Source organism: Scyliorhinus canicula, chromosome 17 (genome assembly GCF_902713615.1).
Source record: "Scyliorhinus canicula chromosome 17, sScyCan1.1, whole genome shotgun sequence".
Classification (NCBI taxonomy): domain Eukaryota; kingdom Metazoa; phylum Chordata; class Chondrichthyes; order Carcharhiniformes; family Scyliorhinidae; genus Scyliorhinus; species Scyliorhinus canicula.
Window position 1 is genome coordinate 105892562 of NC_052162.1, and position 6685 is coordinate 105899246.

Below are 6685 nucleotides of genomic sequence, written 5' to 3' on the forward strand. Positions count from 1 at the left end.
GTGCAGACTCGATGGGCCGAATGGCCGCCTTCTGCACTGTGTGTTCTGTGTTCACCCATCATCCCTGTGCTCTCTGACCTGCATTGGGTCCTGGCAAAGCAATGTCGTGACTTGAAAATTCACATTGTTGTTTTCAAATCTCGCCATGGCCTCATCTCTGTAATCGCCAGGGCAGCACAGTGCTGCAGTGGTTAGCTCTGCTGCCTCAGGGCACCAAGGACACAGCTTTGATCGTGGCCCCTCCCGTCATGCAGCCGGGGGGGGGGGGGGGGAATTGGTTAATTGGAGAGTCGGGTTTGGGAGGGGGGGGGGGGGGCGAGTTTGATGTTGGATTTATTTAGTACTGTTGTGTGCATTAAATGTTAGAAGTTTTGAATAAAATTACTTTAAAAAAAATTTCAGAGGGTGTGTGACTGGAGATTAGAGATTTTTAAAAAATAAAAAAACGTTTTTTTTCCAATTAAGGGGAATTTAGCATGACCAATCCACCTACCCTGCACATTTTTGGGTTGTGAGGGTGAAAAGCATGCAGACATGGAGAGAATGTGCAAACTCCACAAAACAAAGTGACCTGGGGCCGGGATCGAACCCGGGTCCTCTGCGCCATGAGGCAGCAGTGCTAACCACTGCACCACCATGCTGCCCAACAAATCCCCTCCCTGATGGAACCCCTCACTTGCCCCCTGAGAGCAAATTTCACCTTTTCCAAATACAAGGGGCTGGATTCTCCATCGCCGTGATTCTCCATTTTGCTGGCACCCGGGGGTTTCCCAATGGTGTGGGGCAGCCCCACAATGAGAAACCCCTGTTGACTGGCCAGCGTAACGGAGAATCCAGTCGGCGGGTCGGGGCAAAAATGTGGCGCGGCGGCGCAGAGAATCCAGACTAAGTACTCATTTAAATCCCCGAGGCACAGGGTGGAGCAACTGACCTCCACCCCAACCAGACCCACCTGTGAGCAGTCAACATGGGAAAGGCTAGCACATCTGCAAGTCTGACACCCTTAATATGGCCCCCAGGGAACTGGGCTCTAAATCCACATGCAAGATCACTGACATGACGCTGAAAATGTCTCCAACTTCAAGCAGGACCAGGACATTTTGGCCAGGCCCTTCCCACACCGCTCACAGATATCTTCTACCCCCTCATACAACCGAGTTCATCCTCGACTTCGTCAGATTCTTTCTGTACACTATCTTTAGCGTTTGCGCACAAGGTTGAAGCATTCACCCTCCGCAACACCTCACATCACAGCGCCTCCTCCAGCAAAATCACCAACCCCTCCTCCCAATTGGTCTTAACCCCTCCAGAGACACCATATCTTCCCCCCCAAATCCTCCCCACAGATCATCGAGCTGACCCTCCCCTCCAGCCCCACCACCGACATCAACGAAGAGGGCAGTGCTACTGAGAAAGTTGGAAAAATCTTTTTTGTGAAATTCTATATCTGCATGTACCTGAACGATCAGTAAGTTTGCGGGTGACAGAAAGATTGGCCAGTTGGTTCACAGTGAGGTGCAGTGTCTTCGGTTACAGGAAGATATAGATGGGATGGTCAAATTGGGCAGAATATTTGGTTGATGGAATTTAACCCTGAAAAGTGTGAGGTGTTACACTTTGGAAGGAGAAATGTATCAAAGAAGTATTCGATAAATGGTATGGCACTGTGAAGGTCCGAGAAACAATGGGACCATGGCATGTTTGCCTATAGACCTCTAAAGGGCAGGTGAAATAGGGTGGTAAGGCATATGGGCCACTTGCCTTTATTAATTGATACATAGATTACAAAGGTAGGGCGGCCATGTTGGAATTGTATGGAACATTGATGAGGCCACAGCCATGTGGAGTTCAGGTCGCCACATTATAGGAAGAATGTGAATCCACTGCAGGGGTTGCAGAGGCGATTGACCAGAATGTTGCCTGGGATGGAACATTTAAGTTATGTAGAGAGGTTGGATAGGCTTGGGTTGTTTTTGCTGGTGCAGAGAAGATTCAGGGGTGACTTGATCGAGGTGTACAAAATTATGAGGGGCATGGACAGGGTGGATAGGGAGCAGCTGTTCCCTTTATTTAAAGGGTCAGTTGCAAAAGGGACACAAGTTCAAGGTCAGGGGCAAGATGTTTCGGGGGAATGTGATGAAACACTTGTTTCCTCACATTCTGGAATGTACTGCCTGGGAGTGTGGCAGAGGCGAGTGGAAACACATCCTTTAAAAAGTACCTGGATGAGCACTTGGCACCTCATAATATTCAAGGCTATTGGCCGAGTGCTGGCAAGAAAGGATTAAGTCACCAGGTCAGGTGTTTTTGTGTGGCAGTGCAGTCTTGATCGGCTGAAGGGCTTCTGTGCTGTATTATTCTGTGATTCTCTGAGTGAGTAAGTCTGTATAAATGTAACTCAGAACATATGGTAACGTACTGAGTGAGTGAGTTGATATAGATGTAACTCAGATAGACACAGCTTGTGTCATCGTTCAGTGAGATCTGAGAATGAAAACAATAGCTTCAGACTTCCCAATATTGGAGGAAATGTCTGCACATTCTCCATTGGATATCAAACAAACTGTGGTTTGAATATGCTGAATGTCATTCCTCTTCATAAATATGGTGAATTCTCCACTCGTAAATGGCGTCCCATTGTTCGTCACCATGACCTTGGGGATTCCATGGGTGCTAAAAATATCCAAGAGCTTCTCTAATGTAGTCTGGGATGTTGTGGAGGCCATCTTGCAAACCCTATCCACTTCAAGTTGGCATCCACGACCACAAGGAACATGGAACCCATGAAGGATGCCACATAATCTGTGGAGAGGTGCACCCACGGGTGTCCTGGCCATTCGCAAGGATGAAGGCAGGCTGCCAGGGGCAGTTTCTGATGTTCCTGGCATGTCTGGCAGTTGCGTACATCCCTCTTAATGTCCCCATCGATGCTGGCCCACCAGACATAACTGTGGGCCAATGTTTTCATCCTAGATGCCCTCGGATGGCTACTGTGAAGGTCCAGTATCAGGATTTCCTGCTCCTGTGGGTGGTTGACCACCCGCAATATGATGCTGTCTTCTACACTGAGTTCGGCAAACCTCTGGGCAAAAGACTGGAGGGTTATCAGAAGGGCCCCCTGCTTCCCGCCATCTAACAGCATGAGGTGAAGCTTCGCCAATCCTGGGTCTCATGGTGTCCATGTATGTACCTGAGCAGCCATCACCATGAAGTTGAGAGTTGCAATCACCTCATCAGCCTTGCTCACACAGCTAATGGAAGATGGCGTTAGCAATTTGGATGGCAATTTGCATGCCTGGGAGTGCTGGATTGAATATTCGTATACAGCGAGCAGGAGTGACCAATGCTGGATCCGAGCTGATGCAATCGTTAGGGTTCCCTTATCCTCCCTAAAGAGGCCAAGTAGTGACTTGTAGTTGGTTATCGTGACAAAACAAGCGTACTGATGGAACTTTTTTTATCCTAAAATTCACTGACAAGCCTTCTTTCTCTATCTGAATCCAGCGTTGTTCTGCATCCACCAGGATTCTCAAAGCAAACACAGTGGGATTGTTCTGTACCATTGTCCCACCCATAGGCCAGCATTTCCCCAATTCCACTCTAGGCGTAGACCATCCCTGTCCACCCTATAACCAAGATACATCACTGCTTTTGCGCAGAATACATTTTCCCCTCTTTAGCCGGGCACCTACATGGGAAAACCGCTGGAGCACTTCCTGTAGATTATCGATATGTTCCTTTCTTTAGATTCCATAATATGTCTATCATCCAAATAGACAACTACCTTTGGGAGGCCTTGCAAAATGTTCTCCAACACCCGTTGAAAAATCACCAGGGTCGACAAAACTCCGAATGGATGGCAGGTATACTCAAATAATCCCCGATGAATATTAATGGTGATGTACACTCTGCACTCCAGGGCTGGCTCATGTACAGTTTCCTGAAAGAGCATCCTTTGCCAATCTGGCATATAAATCCCCTACTCAGGGCATTGGATGGTGGTCCAGATGTGATGCACGGTTCACAGTGAGCTTTAAATCTCTGCAGAGGCAGACAGTCTTGTCAAGGTTCATTACCGGCACCACAGGCTCGGCCCACTCCACAACCTGAACGGGACATAAGACCCCAAGATCCTGCAGACACCAAAGTTCCATGTCGACCTCTGCAGATAAAGCACAAGGTACAGGCCTCACTCTGAAATATCGAGACAGAGCATCAGAATCCACGTAGATATGGGCTTTGGTCCCCTTTATTATACCCAAATGTTCCTGGAACACTTTGGGGTATTTACCCAGTTCGTCATACAGGCTTCCGGTGCCCATCCAAAAACTCTGTTGCCAGTAGAAATGGAGGACTCTTCACCAGTCTCACCCCAACAAATTAGGCCCTAGACCCTGCACCGCAACCAATGGAGGGTGAACCGACTGCTACCCGTCTGTTACCGGAGTCACGGTATTGGAGAAAGTGGGGCCTGTCCCATCAGGACGGTCTATACCCGAACTGTGCTGGGAGCAGTGTTTTTGTGAACTGCATAACTGAGAAATTTTCCACTCTAATTTTGCTATTTCTTCATGCCTGACCACCAGTGACAACACAAATTGGTAAATTGGACAATCTGAATTCTCCCTCTGTGTACCTGAACAGACACTGGAATGTGGCGACTAGGGGCTTTTCACAGTGACTTCATTGCAGTGTCAATGTATGCCGACTTGTGAAAATAAAGATTAGTATTATTATTATTACAAGGCAACACATAGCAGATATCAATCACTAAATCATTTCATTTCAAATGTAACTGACACATGTCATATTCTGCCGCTTTCAAGTTGCATCTTTTAACTCCCTGCTCCCCAAAGTAGACATTTCACCATCCATCAAATATCACCCACCTGAAAATTCAGCCTGTTCCTCTCTCCACATGTTAGAAATACCGTGAGCTTCATGGAGCGATTGGATACCAAGCTCAGTAGTTACTGCAATGGTAGGCTCATGTAATGCCCTTATGCAGAAAGTAAGAAACTATAGACCAGTGAACCATCGGTCATTCAAAATAGAAACAGATCCTTTAGAAAGTCAAAATGAAATCCATCAGAGTTGACATGATTTTCTGAAGGGTAAATCACATTTGACGAATGTTCTAGAGTTCTTTGAAGATGTAACAAGCCAGGTTGGTAATGGTGATATTGTAGATGTAATATATCTGGACTTCCAGAAGGTATTTGATAAGGTGCAAAAAAAGTACGATCACTTTAGATTAGGCGTAATTGATCAGCTTGAATAGACGACTGGGTGCGGAATTCTCTATTTCTGAGACGAAGTGCTGATGCCAACGGAGAATCCGTGGACTTTTACGAAAGAAAAATTGGCGTCACACCTGGACCGATTTGTTACCGATGAGGGGCTAGCACTGACAACACGTGGAACGCAGTTGATTCCCGTGAAAAACGGTGAGGAATTGGTCGGGTCCATGATTGACACTCAGGAGGCTGACAAGCTGCAGCCGCACACTTCCCACACACACTTATTGAAGTCAAATGATGGCACTGATTGTGCTGGAGCATTCCCATACAGCTGATCAGTCGGCTGGGATCAGAGGGCACTCAGGCGGGTGCTGCGGGGGACACCTATACAACCACTGGCACTAGGTTTAAAGTGGGCTGTTAGCGATGTGCACAGCTGCATGGCTGCCTTGCTTTTGTGGCAATGGTGCTCTGTGTCCATCCACCCCAACCCCTGGCCACCCCCTACTACTCCCCCAGCCCTGGCAGAAGCCTCATGGCCAGCGGTATGACTGTCGGCAAACTATGGCGATGTTGGACACTGTCCATACACCCTCACTCTCTCAGCAGCCATCGTGCCAGAACAAAGAACAAAGAAAAGTACAGCACAGGAACAGGCCCTTCGGCCCTCCAAGCCTGTGCCGACCATGCTGCCTGTCTAAACTAAAATCTTCAACATTTCCAGTGTCCGTATCCCTCTATTCCCATCCTATTCATGTATTTGTCAAGATGCCCCCTAAATGTCACTATCATCCCTGCTTCCACCACCTCCTCCAGCAGCGAGTTCCAGGCAACCACTACCCCCACTTTTGTAGACCTCTATCCGGTCGCCCCTCAACCTCCATTGTTCCAGTGAGAACAAACCAAGTTTATTCAACCTCTCCTCATAGCTATTGCCCTCCGTACCAGGCAACATCCTGGTAAATCCTTCTGCACCCTCTCTAAAGCCTCCACATCCATCAGAGTTGACAAGGTTTTCTGAAGGGTAAATCATGTTTGACTAATTTTCTAGAGTTCTTTGAAGATGTAACAAGCCACGTTACCAACAATATCAGATACAATATCAGTTTTACAAAATTAGTCAAACATGATTTACCCTCTGGTAGTGTGGTGACCAGAACTGAACACTATACTACAAGTGTGGCCGAACTAAGGTTCTATACAGCTGCAACATGACTTGCCAATTTTAATACTCAATGCCCCGGCCAATGAAGGCAAGCATGCCATATGCCTTCGTTACTACCTTCTCCACTTGTGTTGTCCCTTTCAGTGACCTGTGGACCTGTACACCTAGATCACTCTGACTGTCAATACTCTTGAGGGTTCTACCATTCACTGTATATTCCCTACCTGTATTAGACCTTCCAAAATGCATAACCTCACATTTGTCCGGATTAAGCTCCATC